Here is a 26314-nt window from a genome sequence, read left to right on the forward strand (position 1 = left end):
CCAGTGAATCACACAAAACCTTCACCTCCACCCCAGTGTCCTGGGACAGACATTAAGGTTTACATCTAGACAGTCTCAGAGGTTACATTATGCCTTAGCAAACTCATGGATGTGATTATCTGGTCAGGTGTCACTGGGGAGAGTATGGACTGCAGTTTGGTAATACACTGAGGTTTACTGCTAACAACAGGAATGCTTCCATTTCAGCACTGGTTCTCAGTAAGCGTGACCAACATGCCTATGACAACCCAAAAATCTAAGACAAGCCCAGAATTACTCACACTGAAAGCCTCTCTTGAACAGCCACTCCTCTATAGCCATGATGGAAACCTCTGTGAGATTGCAGCGGCAAGATGCTCTGCATTGGGATCACAACCTGCATTGCTCACTGTTTTAAATGCTTAAAAAGCATGTTTTAAGCCTTACTTCTCCTTTTAAGCAACAGCAGATATTGAAGATAAAGAAATTCATTACAAAACGTCTCTGCATCCCCTGCTGCAAGTACAAACCCTCTTAATCAGATGTCTTACAGATTTTGCTGCAAAGCCTGGTGAAAAAACCCAACTCTGGATACAACCCAGGAATTAGCCACTGAAAAAAACAACTGATTCAAAGGACACAACTGCTCCTGCCAAGACTCTGGCCAGATCAACCATACTTACACTTGATTTAAAATACACATCTTTATGTAAGTTTCGTACAATATTAACACATGGTCTCCCTGCATTAGCTGGCACGTACCACAACACATGGTTTCACTGCAGTTAGCTTCTACAAAACACACAGGTTTCTTCCCTTCTCCCACCATGGCTAACCTCCAGCAACAGTTCACAATGGAGGTGATGAGGGCTGGTGTCTCATCCAAGGTGCCACATTGCCAAAGATGGCACAAGCAAACCTGTGCACCACTGGGGAGAAGCAGCCCTTCAAACACATCTCCTTTTACCTCCTCCCACTGAACAGGCACACATGACCTCATCACTGACCTGCATTTCCAACCCCACCAAGATTTCCTGTTGCCATCACAGCTAGGAACAGCTGCTGGTGCACAGGGAGGTAGAAGTACTTACTTAGTCCAAGGTCTTTGAATTCTGGAAGACTTGCTGAGGCACAAAGTTGATAGAAGATGTGGTAGTTGCGCTCATCCTCTGCCTATAGGAAAAAACAGTTACCAGAAGCACAAAGAAGTTACAGCAGTGCTCCCACCCTCAGCCCAGTGCCAGATGAGCCTGAGGCCACCCTGACCCCATCCCCTGTGTCCCGCCATCAAGACTCCCTCAGTGCCACCAAGATGACTGGGACCTCTAGCCACCTGGGAGAACAGAGGTGCCAAGCTTTGCCCTGATCAATGTACACTGCCCATCTTGCAAAGGAAATAATACCTTCCACGCCTTATCGCTCTCTGGGATAACTGGGCTAAGTTTGCTAGCAAGCACTGCACTGCAAACCGACAGTAATGTAAAAAGAAGTGGTCTATACTTGTGGCTTCCCAGCGTTGTTTGTTTTTAGGATTTTTGTAGTTGGGTTGTTTGCTTTTTTTTTGTGCAAGAACAAAATTTTTGCAGGTTCTTTTGAGCTAGATCTCAAGCACAAACCAGGAGAGCATGTCCTGAGCCCTACGGACCCTATGTACAAGAAATCCCCAAGATATGCCGCAGAAGAGACATCAGCCTCCTCAGCCCTTTTCCTGCCTCTCCTCCATCTTCAAAACTGAAGACTGTTGCCTGCAATTTATTCTTCCTGGCTTTTTATGAGGTTCAGTGAAGATCTCAGCAGCTGCCCAGAGAAAAGCTTTCCATCTGGGCTGAGCAGCCAGGCCAGGAACAGCAGTCCCTCATCGGGGCTCCAGCCTCAGGCAGATGGAGAGAACAACCAGAGGCCAACAAGTCTCTCAGATACATATTCCTCCAGAATGAGGTCATTGGGTTGGGATCATCAAGAACAACTGCAAAAAACAGCCTGAAAGATCTCTGGAAGCCATGTCCACCAGAAAAGCTACTTTTGAAGTAATTTATCCATGGAGAAGACCCTGACCGCAAAATTCCTGGAGTACAGCACCCAAATTAAAGAAAAGAAGGAAAAAAGCACAATTCCTCACCTGGAATACAACTCGTGATTTTTCCAACAGATATGTCCTCATGTTGGCACCAATGATGTGGTATCTCTTATCAAAGCCAATCTGAATGTATTTCCCAAAGCGACCGCTGTTGTCATTCCTCGTTGTTTTAGCATTTCCAATTGCCTGCATAAAACAAACTTTAATGTTTAATTTTAAAGGTTTTTTTAAAAAAAATTAAAATATTTAAATCTGTAATCAGTATTATATAAACAGTCATGGAAGGATTTGAGGAAAACCCCTTCCCAGGTGCAGAAGGCTGAGCAACAACATGACTTTGGGGAGGACTCTTCACTGAAAACGTGGTGTCTCCAGGATTTTTATGGAAGAAAAACATATATAAACAGCAATGAGAATCTGTACAGCAACTGGATCATCTACATCCCAACAGCCACAGTACTCCTGTTTTCTCTTTTAGAATGCCCCCACCTTTGCTCACAGTCAACACTGGCAGCTTTCCTGGAGGGGACATGGGTAATGAAGCCCTGCCAGAAGGAGGGAACCAGCTGCAATCTGTCTCCAGATGCTTGGGCTTTGGTCCATGGATTTAGTGATGGGGCCAGAGCCCCTCTGCGGCTCTCCAGCACCTACCTGTCACCTCATGGGCAGGTAATGCTGCCACACAGTGGCAGAAGGGAGAGGAAAGAAACCAGCCCACGTGCAAACATCGGGGTGCAGCACTGCAAACGTGGGAAACCATCAAACAGCCAGAGGAGCAACCTGTGGTGATGCAAGGAGGCCAGAGAAAGACAATATTATCCTTTATAGCTACACTAGCCTTATTTTCTACCACCATTCCCCTGTCCTGAGATGATGAGCCTCAAGCAGGCACAGGAGAAATGATGGAAGGGAATGGACATGTACAGGAAAGAGCCCTTGGTCACCTCTCAGAGGCTGGCTGCCTTTCCCAGTCTATCCTTGCAGACCATCTCTACCTACAGCACAGTTCTTGGGGAACACAGCAAGCATGCACACTTCGCAAGAATCACAGTATTACCTACAACATCTCATTGACATCATCCAAAACTTTTGATTGTAGGACCCAATACCTCAAGTTGCATGTAGTGGACACTCCACCTCCCCAGGGAATTACTCTGTGCAGCATGGCACTGTCTACACCAAGGTTGTTGCACATACCAAGCTGCTCTTTGCTGCTTGCCCCCTTGGCAGCTCCACCTCTCTATCAAAGCATCACACCCAGAGCAAGCCCTGCCTGCTCCCTGCCCTATCCATCCACCACCAGCCCAACTCCTCTGCTAGCTAATGCACCTCCTTCCCCCAGAGGCCATTTATTTATCCCTTTAGTGCAGCTCACCCTTCCCCATCACTTACAGTGCTTCCAGACTCACAGTCCCCAATTCCCACCTCCAACCCTCCAGCACGCACCCCAGACCATACATAAAAGCAGCAAGGCAGAGCACACACACACACTTCATTTCTGCCCAGAGCCCAATGCCAATTCCCCAGAAAATAAAGAGGTTCACGAACTGCTACAATAAACACTGCAACTAGGTATCTTCCATGCCGAATTGATCATCCAGAATATCATCATCTTGTGTGCTTCAATTCCATGTCTATAAAGCAAAGATACCTGCCCCATCTCCCAGCAGGGACATGCACCCCATGCAAACACAGCGCACCTCAGTGCTAAGGACTCTTTCATGACACACACACCTGCTCTACTCCATCTTCACACTTTAACTTCCGGGGTTTTTTGCAAACCAGGCAGTTCTCTTTCATGGTTTTTGTGTGGGCAACATTCTCATCAATTTCCAATAAAGACAAGCAGGCTCCCTGGCCCCAGCACTTGGAAATTACATCCAGAACTGAACACAGGCAAGAAAATTAGAGCAATAAAATTATGGGGTCGTACAGAAAAATAGCGTGCGCTATGAATTTTTTCTAGGATGCTTTTAAGTGTTCCCAGGTATTGCAGCTACATTTCACAAAGGCACAGGAGATGGGAGAGGAAAGTAGTAGAATAGTGTAAAGCCCACACTGCAGCAGATCAAGTGCCCTTGTTCTCTACTAGCCGTACACCTGTATGGCTTTTCTTACTGCTCATCTGCACTATCACTTTTTTACCATTCCAGCTTGTACCCCACATCAGGCAGCCCAACGCTAGACCATGCATGCTGCCTCTCAGGCTGGGTTTTCATCGTGGATCAGCCACCACCTCCATGTCTACTGGACAATTTGGCCACAAGGCACTGAGGAAGCCTCCCTGCACGTTAAGCCAAGCCTAAGATTAAGCACAGGACAATGTTACACTCCGCTACAGCAGCGCTGCTAGTCACACAGGTCTGAAATGCTTAACAGACTTTGGAAAAGCCCAAATCTTGTCTTCATGCTGACTTGGATATTGTGCAAATGAAAGCACTCCAAAATCTGTTTGGAAAGTGGAAAAATGGGATTTAGGCACTCCAAAATTTATTTTCACCATCTGTTCACAGTGCAATGAAATAGAGCTGCTTTTTCCCTTTCTTTTATATTTACAAAAGGAATTTTCCTTCAGACCAGGGATCTCCCTATAATGGGACTTGTTATTCCCCCATATGATGGATAGCAACAAAAAATTAACAAAAATAAAACTGTTAAAATATCTCAGATTAATCCCTTTCTTTTCTATTTCATATCTGTATAATTACAGAAGATTAGGAGGTACCATGTGGTGGCAAAAGGACAAGGAAGATGATAAAACACTAATGGTGCCGGCAGCACCACCTGGGCTCTCCACTCTGGAGCTCGCTCAAAGCCCAGCTCCTGGAGCCGTGCTGGGGATGGACAGGCTCAGTTTTAAGACCATCAAATAGAGGAGCAATTGGGGTGGAGCTAAATGGAGGCTACCAGTGTATTTCCACATTTTCATTCCATCTCAGGGCTGCTGTAAGGCTGCAAATCAGGTCTGGCTCACAAGCCCCTACAGCTCTCACTGTTTTTGTGACTTCTGGAGAGACACAGTGATCACTGCAAGCAGGAAAAAGGAAATGACGTAGCTTTTACCTCCATAATTGGGCTTGATGCAAGGACTTTGGCTTCAATGTTGGTCTCACTGGCAGAACCACCGACAGTTGCAAGCACAGATAAATAGACTATCCTTCATCAGAGGTGAGGGAAAAGCAGAATAAAGATGTGACAACCAAGACCTCTGCCAGCAAGCACTGGCCCAGCAAAAGGAACTCTCCAAATGCAAAGGTAGCTTGGCTCAGAGCTACACTTGCCTAAAAGTTACTTGACAATTATTGCTTCTTACCCTTCTCAGCATGACAGGTACTGTCCAAGTGGCACATTTCAGAAAACATTTCCCTACCACTTTTTTCTTTAAGCCAGAAAATGAAAACTACACCAGCCTGGGAGAGACTTTCCAGTTGAACAAAGCCAACAGAGATCAAAAAAGAGGAACTAAGCATTACCTGGCATCCAGTCAGCACTGCTACAAGGTAATATCTTGTAACCTGTCTTTTTTTCTATCTAAGATTCATAATTAAGACCTCACATTACCAATGTTGACCTCTTTCATAACTTCTCCACATCAGCTACTGGGGTGTGCCTGGCTGGAGGAGCCCATCCAAGGAGCTCTCCAGACTCACAGCCTCCGCAGGTTTCAGGTCCCATCACAAACTGCCTTTTATCTGGCATCTTGAGTGGTTTATACCTCCCTCTGGCTTGTCTCTTTTAAAAAGTACCATCATTCTCCAGAAGACACTGAACCCAGTGATATAAATCACAGCCAGCACCACTTACTGCTATTGCAGCTGCTCTGCCAGGTCACGTTTTCACAAAGTTTCTCAAGAATTTGCCCTAATGGCTGATGTGCTGCTACATGAAATGGGTCAGGTAGGTTCTCCATGGCACAAGAAAACTTCTGGAGTTCTATTGTGTTAATAGAATAAAACAAAATAAATAAAAAAAGCTGCTGTCTTCCAAGCAAGACAACAAGGCCACTCAAGCTCCTGCATTTCCAGTAACATGTCTCTTCTGTTGGTTTTTTTTTGGTGGAAAATGCACATTCAAACATTTTGTTTCCTACTTCCGGAATAAAGGCTACAGAGACTTTCCCTTTCCCTGTACAAGTTAACCAGCTGCTGGTGCCAGCAGGGAAAGATAGATGAACCGCATGGAGCTGTTGGTAGCAAACAGTCTGCTCAGTGAGCAAAAAAGGTTAAAACCAGGCAGGACCTGTTTGCATTCAGCATGGAATAAAAGATACTGAAATGGTTGACCATTGTGCAGGAGCAGTATGCAACACGGCTGCTTGAAATATAGCTAATTTTGACAGCATCACCACAGAATAAAGTTGTTATGGAAATAAAGCCTGGATGAAATGAAATGCTATGGGTGAATACCAGTTCAGCTGCAGCACAGGGATGTCGTCGCATCTAGTCCTGGGGTTTATATGGCCCCTGTGCACATCAGGGCTGCCACCATGGCTTGTCATGCTGCTGCAACATCCATCAGTGCTCTGCTCCCCTTGGCAAACAGCCCTCACGACGCACACATGCTGGCACACAACATGCTCACACTCATCCAGCAGTGCAAGGTGTGCAATGGGGATTAGGTTTCAATGATGGCTGAAAGCGCTTTTCCCACCACATGCCACTGCTGCAGCTCAAAACTAGGTAGGAGGCACTTAAAGATGCAATTCCCCAACCTTCACCCCACAAGTTTGCAGTACTTTCGTTTCTTCACTTAGAACAGCTTTCCAAGATGACCCACAGCCTGGAAAACCAAAACCATAGTCTGAACTACAGCCTCCATCCATCAGAGATGCTTAAAAATCAAAGCACAGAAGCCCAAGTTTATTTCTTCAATGCAAGGGGCAAGAGCACCTTCAAAGCTACTATGCAGGTGAATGACTTTTTTTTGCAGACATTTGTCACATTATGAGCAATACCCATCAAGATTCTCACTTTTAGCCACACACACAGCAAGAGATGGGCAAGGCACTCAGCCCAGCAAAACAAGACAGTGATGGGAATTTTCATGATATGTGAAAAAAAATCATAGAACCATCGAGTAGTTTGGGTTGGAAGGGACCTTTAAAGACCATCTAGTCCAACCCCCTGCCATGGGCAGGGACATCTTCAACTGGATCAGGTTGCTCAGAGCCCCATCCAACTTGGCCTTGGATGGGGCATCATGGACCTCTCTGGGCAACCTGTGCCAGTGTCTCATCACCCTCAGTGTAAAACATGTCTATTTAGTATGAAAGTCTAGTAGATAACAGTTTTTCTTATTAAGAAAACATCTAAAGGTGCTGCCTGGGGCAATAAAGACAGCTGTCTATGAAGAGAAAGGACACTTCAAACACATACCTGCGCTAATTAGGACTAGCTGCTAATTACCAGCCTTTACATGGAGGAAATTTATTTCTCTGCTTGCTTAAGCAGTCAATCCTTCATCTGCAGCAATGCAAAGAATACTGCTACCCTCGGAGGTGCCTCCAAACAGCCTAGGAAAGGTGTGTATAAAGTCCAAACTTCAAGCCCACCCAGGTAGACACAGCTCTCCAACTGTACTAAGAGCTGCCCCCCTTCTGGTTGCATCAGACAAATCAGAGGTGAGACACTGCTCAGTGTTTCCATACATGGTTCTCAGCCTGGAAACATCATTAGTCACTGTAATACACTATTTCCCATTAATTTACCCGATTAAGTCAGGGCTGAAAATCCCTGGAAACTCCTCAGTACAGAAAAGGGGATGGTCAAGTCACAGCAACAGCAAAGGGGTTGAACGCAAGGATAGCAATGATTCCCACCACCCCTCCATCTATCAGGAAGAAACGGGGACATCTCAGCACACATGTATACATCCAAGATCCCTAGCCTTCACCAACACTGCCTGAAAGCAGGAGTATTTGAAGACAAATATATCCCAAATGTTCTCCAGATCTAAATCAAAGTCAGATTTTTTCCAAAGTCAGTTTTCTTTAAAGCAGTAATCTAAAGCACAAGAAGGGACCCAGAACTTGTGTTCATAGTCATCTCTTAAAAAAAAAAAAAAAAAAAAAGATTACTGGCACCAGCAGCTTAAGCAAACCATGGCACAACTTCATCTTCCTCTCAGCAGCAAGAGCAAAACCAGCTGCACTAAAAACATGGCTCATCTGAGAGGGAAAAATACCCGAAGCAAACAAAGGCAGAGCCAAACCCAGTGAATAATTAATTACCAGGGGTCATGCCAGCTCTAATCCCAGATCCAACACTAATTCTCTGCATCATGGAACAAGTCTCTCCACAATGAAAATCATACTTAACCTACTTGTTTCAGGATGCTTGGAGGATTAGTGTTCATAGAGCAATCTGAAGATTAAAAATGCTTTAAGTACCATAGTTTGAATTTAGCCTGACCACAAGAACACCCACAAAGCCCCAATGGACAGCAGGTTCTAACACACTTCTGTATTGACAGAGTTGTGCAAGCTAGAAACAAACATAGCTGTCACAGCACTATCAAAACTATCAAGCTGCAACAAGACTTTTACCACCCCATCCCAGACTGACTTCAATAAGTAGCTCCCACACCTTGCCCCAGCACAGCCATCAATCCCCCACAAGGTTCCAACAGTTCATCTACTGTCCATGCTGTTTCTCCATCATCTTCAGGCCAAACCACCCTGCTTATTGCCTCTGCTGCATCCGGATTCTTCCTTCTCCAGGCTCCTCTTCCAGCCAGCCTCTCCTCATCCAGGCCCCCTGCTTCTCCCAGGACCTCTCCTGAAGTGTATCCTAAGTGCTGAGTTGCTGGAAATTGTCTCCTTCAGGACAGAGAAGCTTCTTTTCATTTGGGAATCAAAACTTGTGTTGATCATATTTAACGAGCACTGGCTCTTAAATAGCATTTTACAGTACCACCTCTTGCATTCATGTCAAAGGCACTTAGAGGTGAAAATGAACCAAATACCACGACTTTTTTCTCTTCTAAGCAGAGCCAGTGGCTTCCTTGCAAGTACAGGACAGGTGTGGGAGATGCATGTGTTCCTCCAGGCTTGTCCTTGTGTTGCCATGACATATGGATACCCCAGGGACAGACAGACAGATGTACAGGTGATGGCACAGAGTGGTAAGGGACTCTGGAGGGCCCAGTGAGGTGAGAACAGTGCTGACACTGGAGGTTAGGAGTGTAGTTATCTGCTCTGCAACAGGCACCCCATCATTCCACATCAGCTCTGGGGTTTTGTTTAGGTAGAGGAGCCAGTTTGCTGTTGAATTCAGATGGGCAGGAAGAACCAGCATTTCTGCAGTGAAATCCCCTGACCCCCAAACTACAGTTACAGCATTGAATTTCAATGCACAAGCAGTACATTAACACTGACAACCCCATCCCAAAATCCTCCACAGAAGTACTTTGCATGAGGATCTCTTGCTGAGAGTGTGCATGGCCAGGGGTAAAATGAGAGCTGAGTCAACCTTATTCCTCAAAATTAGGGGCAATATTTGCACAGTTCAAAGTACTTTAAACTCTCTGTGTGTACATTAAGGTTTTCAGGGAAAGGTTTGTGCTTTCACTGGATGTCTCTTGTATATGGTACCCCCTGTGCAGGGCACAGTAGCAAGTAATGTAAAAATACAGAACATCAATTCAGACAGCTCCAAATGTCATTAGGACAGAGTTGACTGTTACTAAACACAACTCCAGGTCCTGAATTTTTGCATGCACAGGCATCCCAAAGACCTCAAATCCAGACTTCCTTCCTCCCGGGTTGTGCAGAAGTCACCACATCCTACGTGTCTGGGCATGATCTTTGGGTCTGGCTGGGGCTGTAAGTGTCACTGTACCCTGGGCATGGTTGCACTGGCTGTTTCTGCAGCAAGTGTTCCTACCTGTATTAAAATAATGATAAAATTAATTGAGGTTTTAAAACAATGAATAATTAACAAAGATAGATTTTCCTGCAAATAAAACTGATTCTATCCAAAGCTAGATGTAGCTTTGCAGTGAGCCTCCAGCCCTGAAGGTGCTCCCACAGCCCTGGGAGCCTGCAGCCCAGCTCCAGGGAGCAGAGACTAAGCTAGCGTCATACCACAGGGCACCAGGAACTGCTTCCCAGCTCAATGCCTCATGCATGGCCAAAAACCTCAATATAAAAGCCCTTGTGAGCAGACAGGTGGGTGCAGAAAAGTCTTATAGCCTTGGCAAGCACCAAGGTTTTAAACAGTAGAGTGGGTCTGGGATGATGCGATCAGGGACTGGCATTCTCCCAGCCCTGCCACAGGCAAGTCACCCACATGCTCCACACCTCCACTCTTCCTCTGTCAACGTGCAAAATGTAATTAAAAAAAAAAAACAAACAAAGGAAAGAATATTTTTCAAAGCTCTAGTACCTGTATAAGTTAAGAGGCTGTAACTGCCTGTTTTTTAAATGACAGTGGTTTCATCTCTGGGTTGCTCACAGCCCTGGTGCAGGGAGAGGTCACCTAGCTATGGACCAGGCTGCTTCACTTACCAGCAGTGTCCCTGTGCTCTCCATTTAGTAGAAATTTGGCTCCAGGATTGCTCACTTGGTGTAAAATACCATACATATGAGTAGTAGCTAACACTCCTGGGGTTCTCAGGACCTGTAAGCTGCAGTTTCAGATCCATTTTGCTGGTTCTGTAAGTCACAAATCTAACATGAGAGTTGGTAGGAGGGAGGCAAAGGCACAACCACACTTTGAAACATGCTACTCAGCACTCTATTTGCCCAGTTTGCTGTGAGGACATTAAAGGAACTGGAAGAAGATGGACATCAATAGGATTAAGGAAATTCTTCAGTCTTGATACACAAAATCATTCTTACCACGTCGCTCATTCAACTGTTAGGGGCAGCAAGAGGAGTCTGCTGACCCACCCAGCCACTCAGCAGCCTGGTATGAGTCTTAACTGTTCTTCTCAGCCAACCTGAGGTCTACAGAACACTCAGCAGCAAAGGGGTCAGCCCCAACAATGTGTTCACCAACCACAGATTTCAAGTTTGGTTGCCCATTATCCCATGGGAATTAATTTCTGCTGAAGGCAAACCTCTCCCAGTCTGATCTTTTTATTTTTGTGCAGACTTCATGTTCATTGCAGAGGAGTTTTGCCTCCAGGAGCAGGAGCTCAGACACTTTATAAATGCTTGTAGCTCTGACCACCTTGTCTGAGTTATTATTTTATTAAAGAAGGATTTATTATGGTTCTGGATGGCTCAAATTCACCTAGCTCACCAAAGTGGCATTTTTTGCCTCTCATATTGGGTGTACCCAATGACAGTATCACAGCCTTTAATAACGTGCTTTAATTAATCCTGAAATTCTGAATGTGCTATTATGTTCATTTTTCAAAGACAGGTCACAGTAGTAAAGAAAAATCTGCATTGCTTGCACAGGGCCACACCAGGAGTCTGTGGCAGACCAGGAAATTAAGCTCTTAATCATTCTGCCAATTTGACCCAGCAGTGAGAGCAGAGACCTATGACTACCAGAGCTCTCCAGACTGATTAAACTATTTCCATTATCTGGGATGGCCTTTTCCCACTTGCAAAATAAGAGGAGCAGCTCTGAAGTCCTCTGTACAGCTTTGGAGACGGCTGCTGAAAAGCACTGTGCAAGGACCAGACATCCCGACTAACGAGCCACCTCTCCTGCTTTGCAGCATTTTCACATTGATGAATGTTTCCTTTCTCTGTGTCTGTAGGAGACAGATCCTGTTTGGATTCAAGTTGAAGGAACTAGACATGAAGAGGCTCTGCTCTGTCTAGTCACCTGTCTGGATGGTAGCAGGTGGTGAACTTGTCTCCTCATCTGCTATCTCAGAAAGTGGCTCTCAGAGAAGTTTTGTCTGTAAGCAAGGATAAAACCCCACCACACTCCTTTGCCCCTCAGCAGGACAACTTCTCTGAGCCAGGTTCTTCCACCGTTTACACCCATAATTAGCTGGGCTGCTCTGCTAAGATCACTGATACTGTTTCAGATTAATACACCTCTACCTGGCCTTTTGCAAACAGCTGTAGGGCTTTCTCCACAGACAAAAAGCATTTGTCAACTTCTTTTCTGCTTTAAAACAAGATGAGGTGACTGTGCAGGCAGTTTATTCCTGATTTGCTCCAAGAGGTCTGGGAGCTGAGGCTCCTGGCCTCCAATCTTGGCCACGTATCAGCTTCTCTGTGCACCCATTCATATTCACACACACAAGAGTCCTGGTACTTGCCAACAGGGAGCCAAACACAGAAAAAAGAAAGGGAGGGAGGAGAAAGATGGTAGGAGGAGGTTTCTTAGTGAGGGATAGAAGTTGGAGGAAAAGAGTGGAAAAGCAGGGGCTGGAGGAAAGATGGTGGAAGCTGAAGGAGGAGAGGGAAACATCTGCAGATAAGCAGCAGCAAAGGCTCAAATGGGAAAATGCAACAAAGAAGATTAAAAAAAAAACATTTCCAAATGCCACAAAGTCTGTGAGCAAGAAAGGACATAAAGAAATTGATTCTTCACTTCCCTCCTCTGAAAAGGACAGAGGAGAAACTAATGAAATACATACCAGGGAGCTGGTCGAGGGCAATGCTATGAGGAGAAGCTGAATTGCTCCCACCTGTCCTCCTTGTGCCACCCACTGCTCCTCCTGCATAAAGGACAATCTGACCAGTAATATGGGGAGCCAAGAGGTTGTTGAGGAGGTGTCCCTCCTCCCCACTGGCAAAACCCTTCTGAGACCTTCTTGTTAACATTTGGCCATTTTTTGTGTTGCTCCATTGTAAAATGTTGGTGCTCCACCTGCCCCATTCTGTGTGTTCAGAGTGTGGTATTAGTGGCAATCCAAAGAAGCAGAGTTGCCATCAAAATGATAAATAATACCCCTTTTTGCAAGAAAATGATAGCTTCAGTCCTGCACAATTAATTCTGTCCAAGCAGAGGTCTCAGACTAGTTTTGAGACTCTGATATTCCACAGATCATTCAACAGCTATCAGAATATATGCAAAGCAGTATCAGCTCTTTACTGCCCATGCCATATTAGAAGAATTCATTGTTTTTCCTTTAACAAGGAAGATTAAGATAAATCACCAAGTACTTTTTGTCTAAATGCAAAAAAAATTCTGCAAATATTTGCAGATGGAAAGGCATTTTAATAAAAGTTTGCTGAAACTCTTCTACAAATTTTCTTTGTCCAGATTTTAAAGAAAGCCTACATATCGTTCGTGTCATAATAATACACTGTTATACTGCAGAGAACATACAGTATTCTTGTATGAAAAGATTAAGTGCTTTGATTTGGACCAGTCATTTTGTCAAAAAAATCCATGGGAAAAAATAACTTTTAAAATAATAATTCTTGTATTTTCCAGTTAAATATTTTGAGCGTCACAGTGGAGAAGCACTAACTCGAGTCAATTATAAACATCCTTAGAAAACGTTTTTAAAGGCAACTGAGTGAGCTAAAATATCATAGTAACTGATATTGAGAGTTAGACGTTAGTTTTCTTCTCAAAGGATGGGTGTTCACTAGTTTCTCACAAGGCCTTGACAGAATGTCCTGTATCCTTTCTTGGTAAGCTCTCTCTGCTGATAGACCCAATTCATATTCTTGCTGCTTCTCTTCTTCCTCAGCATCACGGGCCTGTTGTCAATAGGCAATTTGAGCCATGAGTTGTTCTTAGTATTCTTTTGCTTCCTTTACTTTTCTGGAAACAGCATGCAAATAGATTATTTATGAAGTGTAGGTAAAAAAATAAACAACTTTTTATTTATTATTATTTAATCTGTTAGCATTCAACCATAGAATAAAGAACCATTCAAAACTCCTTTTAGGTGTTAAGAATAACTACCACTCTGTTAACCAAATGCTACATGCTAACCTAAACAATCTTTAGAGAATTAATTGCATTCTGTTGTATCCGATAGAGCAGATTGCAAAATCAGTGCTTAAAAAAAATAAAAAATAAAAAAAAAAGAGTAAGAACAACTCCTTGCAATCAGCATGCCCTTCACTGCTTCACTGCCCCTCACAGTGGCAGTGAGAGGACAGAGAATGAGAGCGTCAGGCCTGAGTCCTTTCCCAGCTCATGCTCATTGCTGCTGCAGCCTTAGACCCCATCTCCACTCCCCACTCCCTCATTCTGAAGATTACAAGTTACTGCCAACAGGGGAGGCAGGGTGCAGGCTCCTGCTGCGGCTTTGTACTAATAATCTAGGGAAATGGCTGTCAGAAGTAATCATTCTTCCTTCTACCTCGAGACTCATATATTACTTTGACCACCCTCTGGAGAAGCAGTGGAAATCTACCTACGTGTTCAGGCACTTCTAGAGCAGGAGTCACACAGACTCACACAGACACTTAAAATGCCAGCAAGTCAAGACTTGTGCACTAATGCAACGCGTTGAACCACAAACACCAACACCACTGAACACCACCTTTGCTGAGTGAAGCATATCCAAAATGAAGCCCGGCATGTTTCCTTCTGAAGGGTGAGATTTCTGCCGTAGCCAGGAGATTGTTACCAACGCAGCCATCAGAGAACACAACAGATACTGGCTCTGGAATGAGCTACCCGGTTACCTCCCACAGACAAGTGTGGAGCAAGGGCAGGAGTACAAAAGGGAAATGGAATAAGTGAACTAAGGCCCTTTGCCCTAAGCTTTGCATGACACCCAGAGGAACATTTCAGCTACTGCGTATAACTATATTCTCACCCTCAGCTGTGAGATAAGCAGAATCCCATGCAGCTGGGTTACACACAGCAGCCTGGTGTTTTGGTGGCTGCCTATACGATTGTTTAGGGCATGTGTGTGGGTGGAGTTCAGCAATAAGCCTGAACACACTTGTTCTCCTAGGTAAGTAACAAACTAACCTTTCATTAACCCTCCTCCCCAAACCTCTGCCATTCATAATAACAGCTTGGAATATGAGGGGGTGTATTTAATAACATATATGTAAGTCGCACGATGGTCTCAAAAGCCCAAAACAAGGATATATAATGAAACATCATTATTTGTACAATGAGATCAGAATTAGTGATTTAATACCAATTGCAATATAATAGGGCTGCTATTGAGCAGTTCAGAGCTGAGAGGCTGCATGGTGGCAGAGGCTCTCTGAAAAGAAGAAAGTCCACCCAGTGCTCTTAAGACTTATCTGAAAATGAGAATTAGCCTACCCAGAAGCTTAAAAGATTGAGCTGCAACAAAATGAAAGAAAAATACCTTGCATGTCTTTCTTTTTCTATATGCTTGAGTTCTGCGATTGCTTCAGGTAATAACTTCCTCTCTTGAGCAAGTTCTTGCTGCTCCTTTGCATTTCTCTGCACTGCAAAAAAACCCAAAAAAACCCAAAAAAATCGCTTTCAGAAGGTAACAGCACTGCTAAGTTTCAAGGAACAGCAAAGTGAATTCAAGCCAAGTAGCCTAAACAGCAAGCCTGAGTTTTGTTGCTTCTGAAGAGGCACACAAACAAGTGTATTCTCAGCTTGTTTTTCATCCACTTGAATAAAAAATATATTCAGAACTTATTAATAACAATAATTAATAATAATGACTGATTCCTCATGCAAGCCTTACTTTACTAAGCTTTGCTCTGGTAATAGCAATAGGAAATTAGCGTAAGGAATGCCCGTAGGAGTAAAGTTTCAGATGCAGATTCAGAGACGGTAGCATTGTTGTCCACTCAACCATACAGCCTGTGCATGCTGGGCCAGATGGTCTTCCCAAAAGCCATGTGTCGTACCCTATCTGCCTTTGCCACGGCTTGCATTCACGCAGTAAGTTTGGTGCACAGACAGCGAGCTGTTACTACTTGCACTTCTCAAACTGCAGTTGTCTTGTATTCAGGACATCTTTCAGTAGCTGCTTTCTATCCTCCTTTTCTAATCACATTTGTTCAGCCTTCTTGGCCCAAACCTTTGCCAACTCTTCATCGAGGAGCTTGTCCACCTCCTTTTCTCACTGTTTCTCCTCCTCCAGCTGTTGAGCTAGGTGTGCCAGGTAAGTCTGCTGCTCCTTCAACAGCTCTTGCTGCAAACACAGACATTTGCAGCTCTGAGTTAATTAGTTCAACAAAGCCTTTCAAAACATGATGAGAAGTGGTAGTCTGGGGCCAACATGGGAACTGGGAGCCTAGAGCTCCATTCCAAACCCTGTCATGGGAAAGAGCTGTGCAGAATCTTCTTCCTGGCCAGTTGGCAGTGCCTAGACAACAGCGTAAGAGCAGAACAAACAGAGAGTGACCCTTTCCCTCATAGCAGCTCAGCTGCCTACAACACAGAGTTTACAAACTTTTCACAGCTAACCAGGTGATAACCAGGGGAATTTTACAGGTGTGCTTAACTGTAAGCATTGCAACTAATGTATCCATGACATTGCCAAGCTGTGCGAGGCTGTATTATGTAATTTAGCTACTAGTAGAATGCTGCATTGTATAGCTTAGCTACTAAGTAGATAAGAACCGATCCAAAACCAAGACACGAGCCAAGAGTGCTGAAACAGGGCCAGAAGAAGAGAAGGTCATGAAAAGAAGAGGAAGATGATGAAGAGGATGAAGATGTTCCAATCGACCACCAGAGGACCCCTGACCCATTAGACCACACATGCATAGTAAATGTGTAAATATGATAAGTAGTTCTTGGAACTGTAATGAATATGCTAATAGTTTCTCAGAAATGTCATTAATATGCATAGATTGGACATATAAAGACAAACAGTGAACAAAGTTGGTATGCACATTGGTCAGAACTTATCCCCCGTGCATCCAGCACCAAAAATAAAGCATGCCTGCCTTCTAACACTCCAAACCGGGTATTAGAGAGTTCTGTCTCCGATTTTTCGGTATCGCAGGCTACTCGCCATCGCCTGCATTAGAAGCCTTTGGATCCAATAAATATAAGAATAAATATCATCTCCTCTAAATTTGTGCCAAGGTCTAACAGTGAGTTTATACAACTTCCCTAAACTGCATGAGCTTCCAAATACCTTGAGCAGAGTAATGAATGCAGCTCCCTGCTCTGTCTCAAAGTTACCCTGAGACCTGTTTTCACCCTGAAGTTGGACAATCAATTTGTTTTAAATTTAGCAAGTGAGACACACATCCATCATTTCATGGCATCTGCAAGATACTTAACGTGAGTTTTTGCATCTATATATAGCTATTAAATATTTAAAACTATTTATTAGTATTGAATTTGAAGTTAAATATTTACTTTCCTCTGCAGTTATGAATATTTAATAAATCAGATCCATGACAAAAAATATTTTTTTCTAACCTCCATTACAACCATACAGTCTAAGGATGAAAAAAGCTCAGGTGATTTATACACAATGAAATCAGCACGGAGGGACAAGATTCCAGCATTTCCTGAGAGCCCCCTTCTTTTGTCTAGCAATCACGTGGTTTTAACAGAAAATGGGTTGCTTCTGAGAAGCAGAGAGCTGGCAGGAGGAGATGGCAACAGGCCATGCAACAAAAGCAGGCAACTTCTTTAGAGAAAAGGGCTTGTGTCTGATCTCAATTTATACTGTGAAGTTCACTAAGGGCCACAAAATTAGTCTAGATGAGGTGCTGCCCCACAACTTCACAATGAACACCTTAGCGCTTACTTTTCTTTTTGTTTTTTCCTCAGCATCCTCACTGGGGGGTTCCTGAAGAGATTTTTCTAGGATCTTCAACTCTAGGGCAAGTTCACCTTGTTTTTCTCATTAAGATGATGCTTCTTGTCTTGTGCTGCACTGAGCAATGTATCCTTGCATTCCTTCTGTTTCTGTAGGTTCTCCATCGTTCATTTCCTATCTAAGCAGTTGCTGCTGTTCTTCCTACAACGGTAAAAATAACCAGTTTGTAAAATCATTGCCATACCTAAGTGATGGCTAGAACTAGTTGATTGGAAACACTGAAAAGCGAAGATAAATATTTAAAGCCTTTCTGGCTGACATTAGAGAATTAGCATCATCCATTAGAAAGCATGAACATTTTAGCATATCATTCATTAGACTCAGGATTTTTCTCTTTAATTATCACATGCACTTCAATACCAAAACACTGGAATGCCTGGTGTTCTCCAATACTTCAAGCAGGCAGTCATTGTTTAGAGAAATCAGTATCACTGCAGCACATATAGAATCACTTACGTTTGAAAAGACCTTTGAGATCATCGAGCCCAACCGTTAACCCAGCACCACCAAGCCCACCGCTAACCCATGGCCCTGAGCGCCACATCTACATGTCTTTGAAATCCCTCCAGGGCTGGTGACTCCACCACCTCCCTGGGCAGCCTGTGCCAGGCCTTGGCCACCCTTTCCATGACGGGATTTTCCCTCATTCCCAACCTAAACCTCCCCCGGCACAACGTGAGGCCGTTCCCTCTCTCCTGTCGCTTGTTCCCTGGGAGAAGAGCCAAACCCCCCCTCTCTCCAGCCTCTGTCAGGGGGTTGTAGGGAGCCAGAAGGTCTCCCCTCAGCCCCCTCCTCTCCAGGCTGACCCTCCCCAGTTCCCCCAGCCACTCCCCACAGGACTTGTGCTCCAGCCCCTTCCCCAGCCCCCTGCCCAGCTCTGGACATGCTCCAGCCCCTCAGTGCTCCAAGGCTTCACGCAAAGCCATAACCACTAACAGAGCCATGTGTTCCTCCTGTTTCTGCTTATATTATCTGTCCCGCATCTGTTCTGGATGTTCAGAGCACTGCATCTCTACTGGACATGAGATTGCACAAAGTAAGTAATTGGATCCTTATATTTTGATGGGCAGTTACTGAATTTCCATGGCTTCAAACCATTCTACTTCATATTGGAAAGAACAGAAAAATGGACAGTAACGCTGAGTTCTTAAGAAAAAACAAATGAAAAATAGCAAATGTGTATTCAAGATCAAACAAGTATATGTGTATTCAAGATTATTTAGTTGAAAAAATAAACCCAAAATAGCATCAATAAAGTAACTTAGCATAATTCCTGAACATCCTGCATTTGCATTTAGAAGTACAAATGCACTCAAACATAGTCATAAAACAGTATGTAACCATCATTAACTATATCTACAGGTCTTATGAAACAAATGCTTCAGCAGTCTTGAAGGTACACAGTTTTTTGTCAACCTGTTTTTAAATTAAATGTCTCTTTTGTAATGTAAATCTTCTAAAATGCATCAGCAGGTTTGTCATACACAGCATGTCTCATCTTTCCCATATGGAAGTACAAGCTGCACTTCCTAAGGAACAAATTGTTATGCTGGACATAAAGCACTCTCTGATTCTTGCTGCATTTCAAAGCCAAAGCTGACTTTGCTATCTGCCTGAATAGTCCCAAATTCCTGCAGAAGCTGGTAAAACAGCTTTGAAACTCAGCCTATATTATCTGAGCCACAGAATAATAATCCAAAAAACTCTGAACAGTAAAGACTGAAAGTGGAAACAGCAGTCTACTGGCCAAGTTGGCACATGTCTCAGGCTGAATTCTGACATCAGTGAAGTTGTATGAGAGTAGCCAAGGATGGGATCCATGGTGCTTATTCTATGAAAGTTTATACGATGGGGTAACACAACATTGTAAATGTACAAAGAAATTGTTAACAACCATCCATCTTCAAGCCAGGACCAAAGTCCAGTGGCAGAAACCCATCTAACATTTGTGAGACTACAGCCAGAATAACACAATTTCAATTACCTTCTCAATAAATCACAATTTTTTAATGGAGAGAAAAGACAGAGGGGGAGGAAGGCAGCTATGTAGGTAATGTAGCTAATGCAAAAATTGCTGTCTGTTTTGTCATCCAGCCTGAGATATCCTGATACACATATATAGTCTATCATGGAAAAGGTGCGAGTTTCACTTCACAACATAATCTGTGTCCATTGCAACAACCAGAAGAAATTACTACACACAGAGAAACTTAGCGACCCCTGATCGTTAGAGGCTACCAACACCACACTGAGAAACTTGTAATGGGACCATCTGTCACATCTCTCTTCTGCTGAAAACGGATTACATCCCATTTTTAACACAGAAACTCTCCTTTACAGACCCTTTGAAGAAGGCTTTTTTTTCAGAGACTAATCCACTTCACCAGAAATGTATCCTCTTGACAGTGCCCAAGGCAACTGTCTTCAGGGGAAGCTACAAAGTCTTCTATTCTAATAGCATTTTTTCTGAAAAGGCCAGTTACGTAGAAGTCATCTTTGCCTGGGAGGTTTGACAGTGCCTTAAAAGTTGTTACAAGAAAATATATTATTCTGTGTTTTAAATAAGTGAAACATTACAGCCTAGCTTGAAATAAGGACTCTACTGTTTTACAGCCAGGATTTTCAAAGCTTTAAGATTCATTACTGTCATTATTTTTAAAAAGTAGTGAATTATATATCTTGCCAACATCAGCTTCCAGTGCCTGACAGAGTACCCTGAGTGATCAGTCAACTACATGTAAATAGCCGTAAAACAAAGACCAAGTCTGAACTAGTCTCCCATAACTCACAAAGTCAACACAGAATACTGTGAACTAGCAAGCCTGGTTCAAAAGCCAGCACCACTACAGCAAGTCTAGACTGGGGAGAGCTGAGGAAAAAAATAGGGTAGTAGCCAAACAGTTGGGACAAGGTAGCCAAATGCCTCCTGCGATGTGATGCTCAACAGTAGCCAGCACCGATAGGTGAGAAAACTTAGGCACTGCTTGCTAATTTGTTTTTTTAAAAAAAAAAGAAAAAGTAGATTCTGAAATTCAGTCAGCTGGAGCATAAGCAGTCGGGATTTTTCATATCAATATGTCTCCTCATGTATGTGTCAGGGTCCTGAGTGTACCAACAGGCTCTGCAACCTCTCTGCAGCGGCTTGGCTGCCTGTGCTCACAGCCAGCCCTGACATCACCCCTGGATCAGTGAGCTGGGAAAGAGCAGTATGAGAAAGGGCTGAGAGGAGTCGCTTGGGAGCTGCAGTTAAGCTCAGGTTCTCGCCTTTGGCGCTGCCTGCGTAACCTACGCTGTAGTTATCCCTGTGCCTAAGTTCGATCCTGCTTCAAACCTGCTGACTTGACTTGCTGCCTTCATCTTGGATTTCATCGCTACAGACCTGCCGAGCAGTTTGGACTGTTAGATGACAACCCTGGTTACTGTCAGCAGACCTGCTCTGCTCCATTCCTTCGGGTATTGTGGGACTCTTGTTGGAGAGGACAGCATACCCGCCTGCCTTGCTGTCACCTTTGGCTCCTGGCTCACCTTCCCTTCTGGGGTGCACTTACTGTGATGATTAAACATATATATCATGATCTGAGATCTAGTGTTATGCATTACAGCTGGGACACAAGACTAGCTATCCCACAGGAAACTGGAAATCAGAAAACTGCAAAAATATCTGGCAAAAGCTTAAAAACATTTCCATTTCCCACAAAAGCTCTGAGAGGCCTTGAATGCCAAAATCCTTTACAATGCGAAGTTTCAAAAGATGTATTTCCCTCTGTAAACAGGAATGCATTTGCCACAGCTCTGGAAAAGAGGCTTAGCATAATAGGGCAGTCTCAGATACTAATGGAATCGGTGAAGATACAAATAAGGTATGGATTAATCTAAATATCTAGTAAACCTATCATTAGGAGGGCCTTATACACAATGCCAAATTGCAAATTATATGGAAATTACCAGCAATCGAGCCTCTTCCTCCTCAGCTGCTTCGCCTCTCTTTGTGAGCACTGAGCACTGCTACCTGGGCACTGAGCACATTCAGGATTTCCTGATTCTCTTCTGCTGACTTCTGCATATTCACCACCTCTTGCTTTTCCTTAGCCAACCTATCCTCTTTCCAAAGCTCTGGAAACATCTTCTTCTTCTGTTGCTTTTTCAGTTCCTCCTCCAGAGCTAGCTGGGCCAGCTGGTCTGCACACAATTCCTTCTGATGATTCGTTATCCAATGTACATGAAGCTCCTCGCATTGTTCTCTGAAAGGCAACATAAAAGTTTAAAAATCTCCAAATAATACAAGTCTGGAGGTGTGTGATGGGATGGAGGCTCCCAGCTCAGAACTCAAAGGATTTTGGCTTAGGGTGCCAAATTCTATACCTGGTCTAACACTGACTCCTTGAAGCCTAAATCACAGAGAGCCTGATTTGACGGAGGTTTGGCCATTAGTGAGCGGAAGAGAAGTCCTATATTTTCATTTGTTAAAAAAAACCCGAACTCAGCTATATACATGCACAATGTATACATACAATGTGTTATTTTATAAAATGTATATGTGTTGACGCAGAAGGCTCGGACACAACTTATAGACAATGTGATCAAGCTAGTGCCACTTTATTAATAGACTCACAGCAATTTATACTCTACAGGTGCTATTAATAGACCCACACCATTTATACCCCAGCTAAAAATACACACGCTACGCACACTTTGTTATGTACAAGGTGATAGGTTAAAACTACTCGTTCACACGCTTCCACCTCCCCTATGATTGGTCCCGGTGTGGTGCCCACACGCTGCTCCCCCCTTGTGCAGGCATCCTGCTTTTTCTCATCTTTCTGTCCAACTCTCTTATCTCTCTGCGAATACAGTTTCTTTGTCTCCCTTGGCCTTGCATATGTCCTTCACAACATCTGCAGCTTGTTACAGCTTCAGCCTGCTTGGCCTGCTATTACAACAGTTACTTGGTCTGGATTGCTCATAATACATCTGTTGTCTTCCAGCCACCCTACAAATCCCCCTTTTTGTTTTTGAGCGATCCAGACCCCTTTTATCATTCAGTTCATCATTCTCATAAAGCAATTCCACACACAGCCTGCGACGAGCGAGGGAAAGCAAGCAGCCGACTCAATATGAGTGATAAAGCAAGCTTCGATTTATTACGGCGCAATTATGTCTTATATACAGTTCCAGTTAATTATGCCTACAAGTCATCTGCTGATTGGCTAAGCTCTAAAGGGTTACATTTTCATACGTCCTCCTACTTGCAGTTTCTGTGGATAGCTAGCTACATATTTTTTTTCCTCTCTTGTCTACGCGAATTCCTCAAAGTTATTTACAACATTAGGCACAAGGTCAGTGTTTTTCTCAGCTTCCTTATCAGCATGCCTCAGCATAGCTGCAAGGCCTGCTTCAGCTAACTTACGCTAACTTTGTTTCACAAAGATCTTTAAGGGAGTCATGGCCATGATCACACAGCCATTCTGCAACATTTCCCCCTTTTTCTCTTTGTGCAAGCAAAACTTGTGCAGTTACATGCTCGAGTAATTTTGAATACAAGAGAGAGCACAGCTTAAACATACGAGTGCAATGATAACAATTATTACTATAACAACACACTTTACAACAGCCCTTTTAAACTACCAGAAGGCCGCCCTAATAATAGAGCACCATAACTTTGTCCATTAATTATCAGAGGTCCTCGGACACGAGTTGCGATGTATTGTGGTCGGTTGTCAATTAATGTTGTATCTACTGCTGTTGCCAGGTCCAGGCCGAGGCTCCTTCGGGTGGCGGGTTGTAACACGGTGTCTGCCGATAAGAGTTGGTCATGTCTCCTGGAGGGGGTGTCGTGAAGGTGACAGGAGTCGCGATTGGGGTCGACGCGCTGCGGCTCCTCGCGCTCGGTTTCTCGTTTCCCATCTGCCGACAGACGTTGGTGCTGTGGGTCCCTCGCTGACAATTTTGGCACCACACTTGACGTTGTCGACATCGGTCATGGGTATGTCCTGGCTTCCCGCATCGATAGCAGGGGAAGTCTCGGCGCGTGGTGGTCGCTGGCTTTGGGGGCGCGGTAGCCCCAGGGGGGCGCAGAGGCGCAAGCGCTGCAAAAGCCTGACTTTGGGCTTGCACTAAATCTCTCCCTAACCTGCTTGGATTGCTTCCACTAGCAAGGCTTGCTGACCTACTGGCACCCAACTCATTCGCTCTAGCATTGTTTCTACAGAAGAATCTAAGGGCAGGGTTACTAAAATGCCTTTGGTGTAACTGTTACTATTCTCCAGAATACACTGGCACAATAACGGCCCTTTCATAAAGTTAGGTATATCTGGTGGGCTCACTGTGGAGGCCTGACTCATTCACTGTACTACGTAACTGACTTAATATTTTCCAATCAAAGCCTCCCAGGTTCCCTGTCTTTGGTTAGCGGCATTCATCTGATACGTTACAGGGAAAGCTGTGGGGGGTTGACTTGCTCAGCAATATCAAATATCCCTGAGCAGCTGCTTCTTGTGCTATTTTTGCCAATTAATGTGCGTAGAACGCACCAGTTCGTTTACTGTATTTTTTGTTCCTTTTTTTTTTTTTTTTTTTTTTAATTTTGTATTGACTGCCCACTGCTATTTTCTTCCTCAGCAGCACTTTCGTCAGATGTGTCCCCGCCCTCTGGCCCCCCCGAGGCTACTTCGCCGGAAGGGGGGCGGAGGACACGAAGGGTCTATAGGTGGTACAGTGGGCTCTATAGGTGGTACAGAGAGCACTGTTTGTGATAAAGGGGGTATTGGAATGTAATTTTCACATGGCATAATTTTTCCTGCATTAGGATCTGCGCTTGCAAGTCGGCTTGTTACTGCTGCAGCAAGGCGCTTTTCTGCTTGATATCTTTTTATACAATTAATAACTTCATGCCATGATTTCATCAATTTTTTTGCTGCCTTATCATCATCTATTACTAAATCCCATAAACAATCCCCATAATTACGCCATTCTTCTACTTCAAACATATACTCAGGATCTGCAAAATATCCTTTTGCTTTACCTAATGCAATTAACCCGGCCAGATCTTTTAAAGGGCCTACTCCCCGCTTTTCTATAAAGCATTGTAAAAGTGCTAGCGCTACCTCTTTTTCCATTGTGCACTCCTTAAAGTCCTCTTTGTTGCAGCCTTTTCCCTTGGGTAGCAGCTCACGGACGGCAAACCCCTTCTTTAATTATCCTGGGCTCAAGCACGGATCGGGTACGATGCCAGCATCAGCCGATCTTCTGCTCTCTGGTCGCTGCTACCAGTGCTTCTCCGTCCTCGCTGTCCGGTGAAGAACAAGGTTAGGGGTCCCTTGCTCGGGCACCACTTTGACGAGCGAGGGAAAGCAAGCAGCCAACTCAATATGAGTGATAAAGCAAGCTTCGGATTTATTACGGCGCAATTATGTCTTATATACAGTTCCAGTTAATTATGCCTACTAAGTCATCTGCTGATTGGCTAAGCTCTAAAGGGTTACATTTTCATACGTCCTCCTACTTGCAGTTTCTGCGGATAGCTAGCTACATATTTTTTTTTCCTCTCTTGTCTACGCGAATTCCTCAAAGTTATTTACAACATTAGGCACAAGGTCAGTGTTTTTCTCAGCTTCCTTATCAGCATGCCTCAGCATAGCTGCAAGGCCTGCTTCAGCTAACTTACGCTAACTTTGTTTCACAAAGATCTTTAAGGGAGTCATGGCCATGATCACACAGCCATTCTGCAACAACAGCCCAATATCATTAAAAAGATTACAATGGCAATTAATACCTTATCCCGTGCAGAAACAAATCTTTTAACCATCCAGTACTTCCTAACTCTGTAGCCAGTCCGTTAACCTGTTCTCAGTCTTTATGGCCTGTACATTTTTTCTCAACTCAGCAAGCTGCTTATGAATAGAGTTTGAGTGATCAGTCAAATTCATACACTTTCCTTAGCGCTGTTCACTATAGGCTATTCTCTACTGTTCATGCTGTTTCCTTATCTTCTAGAGGTGAGATCACATTCCTCCTTTGTTTCTGTCTCATCCTAGTTTCTTCTCATACTCCCTTAAAGCTATTTAACTCTTTGCTGCAGGATCTCAGCTGCACATCATCAAAGCAAGGCCAAAACTGCACATTATCGATGTCAAAACAACCCACTGTCTCTGTTCTGTACAATTCTACAGTTCCCCCTTTTTGTTTTTGAACAGCTAGTACCAGGTTTGCCATGTTCTGCAGGGCCCTTGCAAACATGACAGCAACCAAGGCAATAGCAAACAAACAATACTGCCAATTGAGTGAATGGATGCCAAAAAGGCTGACATTTTCTCAGATTTTGATAACATGTTGCTGCAATGGGGCGCCTAAAACCCACACAGCACATACCATCCAAATCCACACAGCCATGTCCTTGAGCCAACAACAAAAACCCAATAGTTGCTTTGTTTTGTATGTAATGCTGGCAAATTTGACTCGCATTCTTGACTGCCTAACAAACAAGGTGATTTAACTTTTAATGGTTTCCCTGCTTTTACTCCGGATAAGAGAAGAACCTCTGCAATACGTTCCCATCAGTTCCATAAATCAACTACATCATTACATGCTTCATCCAAA

At 43.9% G+C, this 26314-nt stretch overlaps 1 long non-coding RNA gene across 1 annotated transcript; it reads right to left on the reverse strand.

The window, feature by feature from the left end:
- Positions 1-17707: 17707 nt before the first annotated feature.
- On the reverse strand, positions 17708-25116 carry LOC119140769. Its single transcript, XR_005101705.1, has 3 exons — positions 24823-25116; positions 21665-21960; positions 17708-17860 (listed from the first exon to the last, which is right to left on the reverse strand). It is a non-coding gene; the product is annotated as an uncharacterized LOC119140769 (long non-coding RNA).
- Positions 25117-26314: the final 1198 nt, after the last annotated feature.

This window comes from Falco rusticolus, chromosome W (assembly GCF_015220075.1).
Source record: "Falco rusticolus isolate bFalRus1 chromosome W, bFalRus1.pri, whole genome shotgun sequence".
Lineage (NCBI taxonomy): Eukaryota > Metazoa > Chordata > Aves > Falconiformes > Falconidae > Falco > Falco rusticolus.